Source organism: Pseudophryne corroboree, chromosome 6 (assembly GCF_028390025.1).
Source record: "Pseudophryne corroboree isolate aPseCor3 chromosome 6, aPseCor3.hap2, whole genome shotgun sequence".
Taxonomy (NCBI): domain Eukaryota; kingdom Metazoa; phylum Chordata; class Amphibia; order Anura; family Myobatrachidae; genus Pseudophryne; species Pseudophryne corroboree.
Window position 1 is genome coordinate 24,194,902 of NC_086449.1, and position 14,924 is coordinate 24,209,825.

Genomic DNA, 14,924 nt, shown 5'->3' on the forward strand with positions numbered 1-14,924 from the left:
GAGATTTGGGGAGGGGGGGGGCTGGGTAGAGGTGGATGCACAGGGATCAGCATGCAGGGGGAGAGATTTGGGGAGGGGGAGGGGGGGCTGGGTAGAGGTGGATGCACAGGGATCAGCATGCAGGGGGAGAGATTTGGGGAGGGGGGGGGGCTGGGTGGAGGTGGATGCACAGGGATCAGCATGCAGGGGGAGAGATTTGGGGAGGGGGAGGGCTGGGTAGAGGTGGCTGCACAGGGATCAGCATGCAGGGGGAGAGATTTGGGGAGGGGGGGCTGGGTAGAGGTGGCTGCACAGGGATCAGCATGCAGGGGGAGAGATTTGGGGAGGGGAGGGCTGGGTAGAGGTGGCTGCACAGGGATCAGCATGCAGGGGGAGAGATTAGGGGAGGGGAGGGCTGGGTAGAGGTGGATGCACAGGGATCAGCATGCAGGGGGATAGATTTGGGGAGGGGGGGGCTGGGTAGAGGTGGGCTGGGTAGAGGTGGCTGCACAGGGATCAGCATGCAGGGGGAGAGATTTGGGGAGGGGAGGGCTGGGTAGAGGTGGCTGCACAGGGATCAGCATGCAGGGGGAGAGATTAGGGGAGGGGAGGGCTGGGTAGAGGTGGATGCACAGGGATCAGCATGCAGGGGGATAGATTTGGGGAGGGGGGGGGCTGGGTAGAGGTGGCTGCACAGGGATCAGCATGCAGGGGGAGAGATTTGGGGAGGGGGGGCTGGGTAGAGGTGGCTGCACAGGGATCAGCATGCAGGGGGAGAGATTTGGGGAGGGGGGGGGGCTGGGTAGAGGTGGCTGCACAGGGATCAGCATGCAGGGGGATAGATTTGGGGAGGGGGGGGCTGGGTAGAGGTGGCTGCACAGGGATCAGCATGCAGGGGGAGAGATTTGGGGAGGGGGGCTGCACAGGGATCAGCATGCAGGGGGAGAGATTTGGGGAGGGGGGCTGCACAGGGATCAGCATGCAGGGGGAGAGATTTGGGGAGGGGGGGGGGCTGGGTAGAGGTGGATGCACAGGGATCAGCATGCAGGGGGAGAGATTTGGGGAGGGGGAGGGGGGGCTGGGTAGAGGTGGATGCACAGGGATCAGCATGCAGGGGGAGAGATTTGGGGAGGGGGGGGGCTGGGTAGAGGTGGATGCACAGGGATCAGCATGCAGGGGCAGAGATTTGGGGAGGGGGGGGCTGGGTAGAGGTGGATGCACAGGGATCAGCATGCAGGGGGAGAGATTTGGGAGGGGAGGGCTGGGTAGAGGTGGCTGCACAGGGATCAGCATGCAGGGGGAGAGATTTTTTTTTTTTGGGGGGGGGGCTGGGTAGAGGTGGATGCACAGGGATCAGCCTGCAGGGGGAGAGATTTGGGGAGGGGAGGGCTGGGTAGAGGTGGCTGCACAGGGATCAGCATGCAGGGGGAGAGATTTGGGGAGGGGGGCTGCACAGGGATCAGCATGCAGGGGGAGAGATTTGGGGAGGGGGGGGGGGGTCTGGGTAGAGGAGGCTGCACAGGGATCAGCATGCAGGGGGAGAGATTTGGGGAGGGGGGGGGTCTGGGTAGAGGAGGCTGCACAGGGATCAGCATGCAGGGGTAGAGATTTGGGGAGGGGGGGTCTGGGTAGAGGTGGCTGCACAGGGATCAGCATGCAGGGGGATAGATTTGGGGAGGGGGAGGGCTGGGTAGAGGTGGCTGCACAGGGATCAGCATGCAGGGGGAGAGATTTGGGGAGGGGGGGCTGGGTAGAGGTGGCTGCACAGGGATCAGCATGCAGGGGGAGAGATTTGGGGAGGGGAGGGCTGGGTAGAGGTGGCTGCACAGGGATCAGCATGCAGGGGGAGAGATTAGGGGAGGGGAGGGCTGGGTAGAGGTGGATGCACAGGGATCAGCATGCAGGGGGATAGATTTGGGGAGGGGGGGCTGGGTAGAGGTGGCTGCACAGGGATCAGCATGCAGGGGGAGAGATTTGGGGAGGGGGGGGGGGGGCTGGGTAGAGGTGGCTGCACAGGGATCAGCATGCAGGGGGAGAGATTTGGGGAAGGGGGGGGGGCTGGGTAGAGGTGGCTGCACAGGGATCAGCATGCAGGGGGATAGATTTGGGGAGGGGGGGGCTGGGTAGAGGTGGCTGCACAGGGATCAGCATGCAGGGGGAGAGATTTGGGGAGGGGGGCTGCACAGGGATCAGCATGCAGGGGGAGAGATTTGGGGAGGGGGGCTGCACAGGGATCAGCATGCAGGGGGAGAGATTTGGGGAGGGGGGGGGGCTGGGTAGAGGTGGATGCACAGGGATCAGCATGCAGGGGGAGAGATTTGGGGAGGGGGAGGGGGGGCTGGGTAGAGGTGGATGCACAGGGATCAGCATGCAGGGGGAGAGATTTGGGGAGGGGGGGGGGGGCTGGGTAGAGGTGGATGCACAGGGATCAGCATGCAGGGGCAGAGATTTGGGGAGGGGGGGCAGGGTAGAGGTGGATGCACAGGGATCAGCATGCAGGGGGAGAGATTTGGGGAGGGGAGGGCTGGGTAGAGGTGGCTGCACAGGGATCAGCATGCAGGGGGAGAGATTTGGGGGGGGGGGGGCTGGGTAGAGGTGGATGCACAGGGATCAGCCTGCAGGGGGAGAGATTTGGGGAGGGGAGGGCTGGGTAGAGGTGGCTGCACAGGGATCAGCATGCAGGGGGAGAGATTTGGGGAGGGGGAGGGCTGGGTAGAGGTGGATGCACAGGGATCAGCCTGCAGGGGGAGAGATTTGGGGAGGGGAGGGCTGGGTAGAGGTGGCTGCACAGGGATCAGCATGCAGGGGGAGAGATTTGGGGAGGGGGGCTGCACAGGGATCAGCATGCAGGGGGAGAGATTTGGGGAGGGGGGGCTGGGTAGAGGTGGCTGCACAGGGATCAGCATGCAGGGGGAGAGATTTTGGGAGGGGGGCTGCACAGGGATCAGCATGCAGGGGGAGAGATTTGGGGAGGGGAGGGGGGGCTTGGTAGAGGTGGCTGCACAGGGATCAGCATGCAGGGGAAGAGATTTGGGGAGGGGAGGGCTGGGTAGAGGTGGCTGCACAGGGATCAGCATGCAGGGGGAGAGATTTGGGGAGGGAAGCTGCACAGGGATCAGCATGCAGGGGCAGAGATTTGGGGAGGGGGGGCTGGGTAGAGGTGGCTGCACAGGGATCAGCATGCAGGGGGAGAGATTTGGGGAGGGGAGGGCTGGGTAGAGGTGGCTGCACAGGGATCAGCATGCAGGGGGGGAGATTTGGGGAGGGGGGCTGCACAGGGATCAGCATGCAGGGGGAGAGATTTGGGGAGGGGAGGGCTGGGTAGAGGTGGCTGCACAGGGATCAGCATGCAGGGGGAGAGATTTGGGGAGGGGGGGGCTGGGTAGAGGTGGCTGCACAGGGATCAGCATGCAGGGGGAGAGATTTGGGGAGGGGGGGCTGGGTAGAGGTGGCTGCACAGGGATCAGCATGCAGGGGGAGAGATTTGGGGAGGGGGGGCTGGGTAGAGGGGGGCTGCACAGGGATCAGCATGCAGGGGGAGAGATTTGGGGAGGGGAGGGCTGGGTAGAGGTGGATGCACAGGGATCAGCATGCAGGGGCAGAGATTTGGGGAGGGGGGGGGGCTGGGTAGAGGTGGCTGCACAGGGATCAGCATGCATGGGGAGAGATTTGGGGAGGGGAGGGCTGGGTAGAGGTGGCTGCACAGGGATCAGCATGCAGGGGGAGAGATTTTTTTTTGGGGGGGGGGGGCTGGGTAGAGGTGGATGCACAGGGATCAGCCTGCAGGGGGAGAGATTTGGGGAGGGGGGGCTGGGTAGAGGTGGCTGCACAGGGATCAGCATGCAGGGGGAGAGATTTGGGGAGGGGGGCTGCACAGGGATCAGCATGCAGGGGGAGAGCTTTTGGGGAGGGGGGGGGGCTGGGTAGAGGTGACTGCACAGGGATCAGCCTGCAGGGGGAGAGATTTGGGGAGGGGAGGGCTGGGTAGAGGTGGCTGCACAGGGATCAGCATGCAGGGGGAGAGATTTGGGGAGGGGGGCTGCACAGGGATCAGCATGCAGGGGGAGAGATTTGGGGAGGGGGGGCTGGGTAGAGGTGGCTGCACAGGGATCAGCATGCAGGGGGAGAGATTTTGGGAGGGGGGCTGCACAGGGATCAGCATGCAGGGGGAGAGATTTGGGGAGGGGAGGGGGGGCTGGGTAGAGGTGGCTGCACAGGGATCAGCATGCAGGGGAAGAGATTTGGGGAGGGGAGGGCTGGGTAGAGGTGGCTGCACAGGGATCAGCATGCAGGGCAGAGATTTGGGAGGGGGGGCTGGGTAGAGGTGGGCTGCACAGGGATCAGCATGCAGGGGGAGAGATTTGGGGAGGGGAGGGCTGGGGTAGAGGTGGCTGCACAGGGATCAGCATGCAGGGGGGGAGATTTGGGAGGGGGGCTGCACAGGATCAGCATGCAGGGGGAGGAGATTTGGGGAGGGGAGGGCTGGGTAGAGGTGGCTGCACAGGGATCAGCATGCAGGGGAGAGATTTGGGGAGGGGGGGGCTGGGTAGAGGTGGCTGCACAGGATCAGCATGCAGGGGGAGAGATTTGGGGAGGGGGGGCTGGGTAGAGGTGGCTGCACAGGGATCAGCATGCAGGGGGAGAGATTTGGGGAGGGGGGGCTGGGTAGAGGGGGGCTGCACAGGGATCAGCATGCAGGGGGAGAGATTTGGGGGAGGGAGGGCTGGGTAGAGGTGGATGCACAGGGATCAGCATGCAGGGGCAGAGATTTGGGGAGGGGGGGGGCTGGGTAGAGGTGGCTGCACAGGGATCAGCATGCAGGGGGAGAGATTTGGGGAGGGGAGGGCTGGGTAGAGGTGGCTGCACAGGGATCAGCATGCAGGGGAGAGATTTTTTTTGGGGGGGGGGGGGGGGGGGGGGGCTGGGTAGAGGTGGATGCACAGGGATCAGCCTGCAGGGGGAGAGATTTGGGAGGGGAGGGCTGGGTAGAGGTGGCTGCACAGGGATCAGCATGCAGGGGGAGAGATTTGGGGAGGGGGGCTGCACAGGGATCAGCATGCAGGGGGAGAGATTTGGGGAGGGGGGGCTGGGTAGAGGTGGCTGCACAGGGATCAGCATGCAGGGGAGAGATTTGGGGAGGGGGGGCTGGGTAGAGGTGGCTGCACAGGGATCAGCATGCAGGGGGAGAGATTTGGGGAGGGGGGCTGCACAGGGATCAGCATGCAGGGGGAGAGATTTGGGGAGGGGGGGCTGGGTAGAGGTGGCTGCACAGGGATCAGCATGCAGGGGGAGAGATTTGGGGAGGGGGGGCTGGGTAGAGGTGGCTGCACAGGGATCAGCATGCAGGGGGAGAGATTTGGGAGGAGGGGCTGGGTAGAGGTGGCTGCACAGGGATCAGCATGCAGGGGGAGAGATTTTTTTTGGGGGGGGGGGGGGCTGGGGCTGGGTAGAGGTGGCTGCTCAGGGATCAGCATGCAGGGGGAGAGATTTGGGGGGGGGGGGCTGGGTAGAGGTGGCTGCACAGGGATCAGCATGCAGTGGCAGAGATCTGGGGAGGGGGGCTGCACAGGGATCAGCATGCAGGGGCAGAGATTTGGGGAGGGAGGGGGAACAGCATGCAGGGGGAGAGGTTGGGGGCAGGCATGTGAGTGCAGGCTGGAGGGAGAGGCTGAGTATAAGATGATTAGCATGCAGTGAGGCTGGGGCAGAGATTTGGGGAGGGCCGGGTGGAGGGGGCTGCAGGGTGACTGGCATGCACTGCCATAGATTTGGGGAGAGAGGCTGGATGGAAGAAGCTGCGGTGTGATTACAGATTTGGGGAAGGCGGAGAGGGGGCGTGGCTGCAGGGTGAGTGGCAGGGGGGGCGTGGCATAAGGGGGCAGGGATTAGGGGAAGAGAAGAGGCTGCATAAAGAGCAGAGATTGGGGAGGGGCGTGGCTACAGGGTGCAGAGATTTGGCAGATAGGGGGCGTGTCATACAGGGGGCAGGGATTAAGGGGAGAGAGTAGGCTGCAGAAAGAGCAGAGATTGGGGAGGGGGCGCGGCTGCAGGGTGATTGGCATGCAGGGTGCAGAGATTTGGGCAGGCGGGGGCGTGGTATGCAGGGGGTAGAGGTTTGGGGAGGACATGGTGTGCTGCAGGAAGTAGTGCGGAGATGCAGACAGGTATTACCGGCATGTGCATGATATATAATATATACATTGTATAGTGTCATACACAGAGACTATGTACATTATACACACACACAGCTGACTGTAACTGAGGTCATCAGTGCACAGGTGACTGCTTATGTGTATATTATATGGGGGCATAGGTGTCTGCTCATGTGTATATTATATGGGGGCACAAGTGACTGCATATGTGTATATTATATGGGGGGCATAGGTGTCTGCTCATGTGTATATTATATGGGGGCATAGGTGTCTGCTCATGTGTATATTATATGGGGGCACAAGTGACTGCTTATGTGTATATATATGGGGGCACAGGTGTCTGCTCATGTGTATATTATATGGGGGCACAGGTGACTGCTTATGTGTATATTACATGGGGCAAAGGTGTCTGCTCATGTGTATATTATATGGGGGCACAAGTGACTGCTTATGTGTATATTATATGGGGGCACAGGTGTCTGCTCATGTGTATATTATATGGGGGCATAGGTGTCTGCTCATGTGTATATTATATGGGGGCACAAGTGACTGCTTATGTGTATATTATATGGGGGGCACAGGTGTCTGCTCATGTGTATATTATATGGGGGCATAGGTGACTGCTTATGTGTATATACATGGGGCAAAGGTGTCTGCTCATGTGTATATTATATGGGGGCACAGGTGACTGCGTATATGTATATTATATGGGGGCACAGGTGTCTGCTTATGTGTATATTATATGGGGGCACAGGTGACTGCTTATGTGTATATTATTATGGGGGGCATAGGTGTCTGCTTATGTGTATATTATATGGGGGCATAGGTGTCTACTTATGTGTATATTATATGGGGGCACAGGTGACTGCTTATGTGTATATTATATGGGGGGGCACAGGTGTCTACTTATGTGTATATTATATGGGGGCACAGGTGTCTGCTTATGTGTATATTATATGGGGGCACAGGTGACTGCTTATGTGTATATTATATGGGAGTCACAGGGTGTCTGCTTATGTGTATATTATATGGGAGGCACAGGTGACTGCTTATGTGTATATTATATGGGAGGCACAGGTGACTGCTTATGTGTATATTATATGGGAGTCACAGGTGTCTGCTTATGTGTATATTATTTGGGAGTCACAGGTGTCTGCTTATGTGTATATTATATGGGGGCACAGGTGACTGCTTATGTGTGTATTATATGGGGGGCACAGGTGTCTGCTTATGTGTATAATATATGGGGGCACAGGTGTCTGCTTATGTGTATAACATATGGGGGCACAGGTGACTGCTTATGTGTATGTTATATGGAGGCACAGGTGACTGCTTATGTATATAATATATGGGGGCACAGGTGTCTGCTTATGTGTATGTTATATGGGGGCTCAGGTGTCTGCTTATGTGTATATTATATGGTGGCACAGGTGTCTGCTTATGTGTGTATTATATGGGGGCACAGGTGACTGCTTATGTGTATATTATATGGGGGCACAGGTGACTGCTTATGTGTATATTATATGGGGGCTCAGGTGTCTGCTTATGTGTATATTATATGGGGGCACAGGTGACTGCTTATGTTTATATTATATGGGGGCATAGGTGTCTGCTTATGTGTATATTATATGGGGGCATAGGTGTCTACTTATGTGTATATTATATGGGGGCACAGGTGACTGCTTATGTGTATATTATATGGGGGGGCACAGGTGTCTGCTTATGTGTATATTATATGGGGGGGCACAGGTGTCTACTTATGTGTATATTATATGGGGGCACAGGTGTCTGCTTATGTGTATATTATATGGGGGCACAGGTGACTGCTTATGTGTATATTATATGGGGGGGGCACAGGTGACTGCTTATGTGTATATTATATGGGGGCACAGGTGTCTGCTTATGTGTATTTCTCTATCGTCCTAGTGGATGCTGGGGTTCCTGAAAGGACCATGGGGAATAGCGGCTCCGCAGGAGACGGGGCACAAAAAGTAAAGCTTTTCCAGATCAGGTGGTGTGCACTGGCTCCTCCCCCTATGACCCTCCTCCAGACTCCAGTTAGATTTTTGTGCCCGGCCGAGAAGGGTGCAATCTAGGTGGCTCTCCTAAAGAGCTGCTTAGAAAAAGTTTAGCTTAGGTTTTTTATTTTACAGTGAGTCCTGCTGGCAACAGGATCACTGCAACGAGGGACTGAGGGGAGAAGAAGTGAACTCACCTGCGTGCAGGATGGATTGGCTTCTTGGCTACTGGACATCAGCTCCAGAGGGACGATCACAGGTACAGCCTGGATGGTCACCGGAGCCGCGCCGCCGGCCCCCTTGCAGATGCTGAAGTCAGAAGAGGTCCAGAATCGGCGGCTGAAGACTCCTGCAGTCTTCTAAAGGTAGCGCACAGCACTGCAGCTGTGCGCCATTTTCCTCTCAGCACACTTCACACGCAGTCACTGAGGGTGCAGGGCGCTGGGGGGGGGCGCCCTGGGAGGCAAATGTAACCTATATAAAGGCTAAAAATACCTCACATATAGCCCCCAGAGGCTATATGGAGATATTTAACCCCTGCCTGGATTCACTAAATAGCGGGAGACGAGCCCGCCGGAAAAGGGGCGGGGCCTATCTCCTCAGCACACGGCGCCATTTCCTCTCACAGCTCCGCTGGTCAGGACGGCTCCCAGGTCTCTCCCCTGCACTGCACTACAGAAACAGGGTAAAACAGAGAGGGGGGGCAAATTTATGGCGATATTTTGATATATATAAAGCAGCTATAAGGGAGCACTTATTATAAGGCTATCCCTGTTATATATAGCGCTTTTGGTGTGTGCTGGCAAACTCTCCCTCTGTCTCCCCAAAGGGCTAGTGGGTCCTGTCTTCGTTTAGAGCATTCCCTGTGTGTCTGCTGTGTGTCGGTACGTGTGTGTCGACATGTATGAGGACGATATTGGTGTGGAGGCGGAGCAATTGCCAAATATGGGGATGTCACCTCCTAGGGGGTCGACACCAGAATGGATGCCTTTATTTATGGAATTACGGGATAGTGTCAACACGCTAAAGCAGTCGTTTGACGACATGAGGCGGCCGGACAATCAATTAGTGCCTGTCCAGGCGCCTCAAACACCGTCAGGGGCTGTAAAACGCCCTTTGCCTCAGTCGGTCGACACAGACCCAGACACAGGCACTGATTCCAGTGGTGACGGTGACGAATCAACCGTATTTTCCAGTAGGGCCACACGTTATATGATTTTGGCAATGAAGGAGGCGTTACATTTAGCTGATACTACAGGTACCACTAAACAGGGTATTATGTGGGGTGTGAAAAAACTACCTATAGTTTTTCCTGAATAAGAAGAATTAAATGACGTGTGTAATGAAGCGTGGGTTGCCCCTGATAAAAAGCTGATAATTTCAAAGAAATTATTGGCATTATACCCTTTCCCGCCAGAGGTTAGGGAGCGCTGGGAAACACCTCCTAGGGTGGACAAGGCGCTAACACGCTTATCTAAACAAGTGGCGTTACCCTCTCCTGAGACGGCCGCACTTAAAGATCCATCAGATAGGAGGATGGAAAATATCCAAAAAAGTATATACACACATGCAGGTGTTATACTACGACCAGCTATAGCGACTGCCTGGATGTGCAGTGCTGGGGTAGTTTGGTCAGAGTCCCTGATTGAAAATATTGATACCCTGGACAGGGACAATATTTTACTGTCGTTAGAACAAATAAAGGATGCATTTCTTTATATGCGTGATGCACAGAGGGATATCTGCACACTGGCATCACGGGTAAGTGCTATGTCCATTTCGGCCAGAAGAGCTTTATGGACGCGACAGTGGACAGGCGATGCGGATTCAAAACGGCATATGGAAGTTTTGCCGTATAAAGGGGAGGAGTTATTTGGAGTCGGTCTATCAGATTTGGTGGCCACGGCTACAGCCGGGAAATCCACCTTTCTACCTCAAGTCACTCCCCAACAGAAAAAGGCACCGACTTTTCAACCGCAGCCCTTTCGTTCCTTTAAAAATAAGAGAGCAAAGGGCTATTCATATCTGCCACGAGGCAGAGGTCGAGGGAAGAGACAGCAACAGGCAGCTCCTTCCCAGGAACAGAAGCCTTCCCCGGCTTCTACAAAAGCCTCAGCATGACGCTGGGGCTTCTCAAGCGGACTCGGGGACGGTGGGTGGTCGTCTCAAAAATTACAGCGCGCAGTGGGCTCACTCGCAGGTAGATCCCTGGATCCTGCAGATAATATCTCAGGGGTACAGGTTGGAATTAGAGACAGATCCACCTCGCCGTTTCCTGAAGTCTGCTTTACCAACGTCCCCCTCCGAAAGGGAGACGGTTTTGGAAGCCATTCACAAGCTGTACTCTCAGCAGGTGATAGTCAAGGTACCTCTTCTACAACAAGGGAAGGGGTATTATTCCACTCTTTTTGTGGTACCGAAGCCGGATGGCTCGGTAAGGCCTATTCTAAATCTGAAGTCCTTGAACCTGTACATAAAGAAGTTCAAGTTCAAGATGGAGTCACTCAGAGCAGTGATAGCGAACCTGGAAGAGGGGGACTTTATGGTATCCTTGGACATCAAGGATGCGTATCTCCACGTTCCAATTTACCCCTCACACCAGGGGTACCTCAGGTTCGTTGTACAAAACTGTCACTATCAGTTTCAGACGCTGCCGTTCGGATTGTCCACGGCACCTCGGGTCTTTACAAAGGTAATGGCCGAGATGATGATTCTTCTTCGAAGAAAAGGCATATTAATTATCCCATACTTGGACGATCTCCTAATAAGGGCAAGGTCCAGAGAACAGCTAGAGATGGGATTAGCACTGTCTCAAGAAGTGCTAAAACAGCACGGGTGGATTCTGAATATTCCAAAATCCCAGTTAATGCCGACACCTCGTCTGCTGTTCCTAGGGATGATTCTGGACACGGTTCAGAAAAAGGTTTTTCTCCCGGAGGAAAAAGCCAAGGAGTTATCCGAGCTTGTCAGGAACCTCCTAAAACCAGGAAAGGTGTCTGTACATCAATGCACACAAATGGTCAGGGTCGCATCTTCAGATGCACCTGCGGATAACCCTGTCTCCAAGGACAAGGGTGTCTCTTCTGTGGTGGTTGCAGAGTGCTCATCTATTGGAGGGCCGCAGATTCGGCATACAGGATTGGATCCTGGTGACCACGGACGCCAGCCTGAGAGGCTGGGGAGCAGTCACACAAGGAAGAAACTTCCAGGGAGTATGGACGAGCCTGGAAACGTCTCTTCACATAAACATTCTGGAACTAAGAGCAATATACAATGCTCTAAGCCAGGCAGAACCTCTGCTTCAGGGAAAACCGGTGTTGATCCAGTCGGACAACATCACGGCAGTCGCCCATGTGAACAGACAGGGCGGCACAAGAAGCAGGAGTGCAATGGCAGAAGCTGCAAGGATTCTTCGCTGGGCAGAGAATCATGTGATAGCACTGTCAGCAGTGTTCATCCCGGGAGTGGACAACTGGGAAGCAGACTTCCTCAGCAGACACGATCTTCACCCGGGAGAGTGGGGACTTCATCCAGAAGTCTTCCACATGCTGGTAACCCGTTGGGAAAGACCAATGGTGGACATGATGGCGTCTCGCCTCAACAAAAAACTGGACAGGTATTGCGCCAGGTCAAGAGATCCGCAGGCAATAGCTGTGGACGCGCTGGTAACGCCTTGGGTGTACCAGTCGGTGTATGTGTTTCCTCCTCTGCCTCTCATACCAAAAGTATTGAGAATTATACGGCAAAGAGGCGTAAGAACGATACTAGTGGTTCCGGATTGGCCAAGAAGGACTTGGTACCCGGAACTTCAAGAGATGATCACGGAAGATCCGTGGCCTCTACCTCTAAGGAGGGACTTGCTTCAGCAGGGTCCCTGTCTGTTTCAAGACTTACCGCGGCTGCGTTTGACGGCATGGCGGTTGAACGCCGGATCCTAAAGGAAAAAGGCATGCCGGAAGAAGTCATTCCTACTTTGATTAAAGCAAGGAAGGAAGTAACCGTGCAACATTATCACCGAATTTGGCGAAAATATGTTGCGTGGTGCGAAGATCGGAGTGCTCCGACGGAGGAATTTCAACTGGGTCGATTCCTACATTTCCTGCAATCAGGATTGTCTATGGGTCTCAAATTGGGATCTATTAAGGTTCAAATTTCGGCCCTGTCGATTTTCTTTCAAAAAGAATTGGCTTCAGTCCCTGAAGTCCAGACCTTTGTTAAGGGAGTGCTACATATACAGCCTCCTGTGGTGCCTCCAGTGGCACCGTGGGATCTCAATGTGGTTTTGGACTTTCTAAAATCTCATTGGTTTGAACCACTAAAGAAGGTGGATTTGAAATATGTCACATGGAAAGTGACCATGCTTCTAGCCCTGGCTTCGGCCAGGAGAGTGTCAGAACTGGCAGCTTTATCTTACAAAAGCCCATATCTGATTTTCCATTCGGACAGGGCAGAACTGCGGACTCGTCCGCATTTTCTCCCTAAGGTGGTGTCAGCATTTCATCTGAACCAGCCTATTGTAGTGCCTGCGGCTACAAGTGACTTGGAGGACTTGGAGGACTCCAAGTTACTGGACACGATCTTCACCCGGGAGAGTGGGGACTTCATCCAGAAGTCTTCCACATGCTGGTAACCCGTTGGGAAAGACCAATGGTGGACATGATGGCGTCTCGCCTCAACAAAAAACTGGACAGGTATTGCGCCAGGTCAAGAGATCCGCAGGCAATAGCTGTGGACGCGCTGGTAACGCCTTGGGTGTACCAGTCGGTGTATGTGTTTCCTCCTCTGCCTCTCATACCAAAAGTATTGAGAATTATACGGCAAAGAGGCGTAAGAACGATACTAGTGGTTCCGGATTGGCCAAGAAGGACTTGGTACCCGGAACTTCAAGAGATGATCACGGAAGATCCGTGGCCTCTACCTCTAAGGAGGGACTTGCTTCAGCAGGGTCCCTGTCTGTTTCAAGACTTACCGCGGCTGCGTTTGACGGCATGGCGGTTGAACGCCGGATCCTAAAGGAAAAAGGCATGCCGGAAGAAGTCATTCCTACTTTGATTAAAGCAAGGAAGGAAGTAACCGTGCAACATTATCACCGAATTTGGCGAAAATATGTTGCGTGGTGCGAAGATCGGAGTGCTCCGACGGAGGAATTTCAACTGGGTCGATTCCTACATTTCCTGCAATCAGGATTGTCTATGGGTCTCAAATTGGGATCTATTAAGGTTCAAATTTCGGCCCTGTCGATTTTCTTTCAAAAAGAATTGGCTTCAGTCCCTGAAGTCCAGACCTTTGTTAAGGGAGTGCTACATATACAGCCTCCTGTGGTGCCTCCAGTGGCACCGTGGGATCTCAATGTGGTTTTGGACTTTCTAAAATCTCATTGGTTTGAACCACTAAAGAAGGTGGATTTGAAATATGTCACATGGAAAGTGACCATGCTTCTAGCCCTGGCTTCGGCCAGGAGAGTGTCAGAACTGGCAGCTTTATCTTACAAAAGCCCATATCTGATTTTCCATTCGGACAGGGCAGAACTGCGGACTCGTCCGCATTTTCTCCCTAAGGTGGTGTCAGCATTTCATCTGAACCAGCCTATTGTAGTGCCTGCGGCTACAAGTGACTTGGAGGACTCCAAGTTACTGGACGTTGTCAGAGCATTAAAAAAAAAAAAAAAAAAAAAAAAAATATATATATATATTGCAAGGACAGCTGGAGTCAGAAAATCTGACTCGTTGTTTATATTGTATGCACCCAACAAGATGGGTGCTCCTGCGTCTAAGCAGACGATTGCTCGTTGGATCTGTAGCACAATCCAACTTGCACATTCTGTGGCAGGCCTGCCACAGCCTAAATCTGTAAAGGCCCACTCCACAAGGAAGGTGGGCTCATCTTGGGCGGCTGCCCGAGGGGTCTCGGCATTACAACTTTGCCGAGCAGCTACGTGGTCAGGGGAGAACACGTTTGTAAAATTTTACAAATTTGATACTCTAGCTAAGGAGGACCTGGAGTTCTCTCATTCGGTGCTGCAGAGTCATCCGCACTCTCCCGCCCGTTTGGGAGCTTTGGTATAATCCCCATGGTCCTTTCAGGAACCCCAGCATCCACTAGGACGATAGAGAAAATAAGATTTTACTTACCGATAAATCTATTTCTCGGAGTCCGTAGTGGATGCTGGGCGCCCATCCCAAGTGCGGATTATCTGCAATAATTGTACATAGTTATTGTTAACTAATTCGGGTTATTGTTGAAGGAAGCCATCTTTCAGAGGCTCCGCTGTTATCATACTGTTAACTGGGTTTAGATCACAAGTTGTACGGTGTGATTGGTGTGGCTGGTATGAGTCTTACCCGGGATTCAAAATCCTCCCTTATTGTGTACGCTCGTCCGGGCACAGTACCTAACTGGAGTCTGGAGGAGGGTCATAGGGGGAGGAGCCAGTGCACACCACCTGATCTGGAAAAGCTTTACTTTTTGTGCCCTGTCTCCTGCGGAGCCGCTATTCCCCATGGTCCTTTCAGGAACCCCAGCATCCACTACGGACTCCGCGAAATAGATTTATCGGTAAGTAAAATCTTATTATTATATGGGGGCACAGGTGTCTGCTTATGTGTATATTATATGGGAGTCACAGGTGAGTGCTCACGTGTATATTATATGGGGCACAAGTGTCTGCTTCTGTGTATATTATATGGGGGCACAGGTGACTGCTTCTGTGTATATTATATGGGAGGCACAGGTGACTGCTTATGTGTATATTATATGGGGGCACAGGTGTCTGCTT

The 14,924-nt window shown here is 54.4% G+C and overlaps 1 protein-coding gene across 1 annotated transcript in view; it reads left to right on the forward strand.

Annotated features, from left to right (window-relative positions):
* The first annotated feature begins 6,072 nt into the window (after window positions 1–6,072).
* Window positions 6,073–14,924, forward strand: part of PLD2 (phospholipase D2) — a 66,825-nt gene continuing 57,973 nt past the window's right edge. The window contains exon 1 of the mRNA XM_063930772.1: window positions 6,073–6,143. The gene's annotated coding sequence lies outside the window, so the exon portion shown is untranslated. The remainder of the gene's footprint in view (window positions 6,144–14,924) is intronic.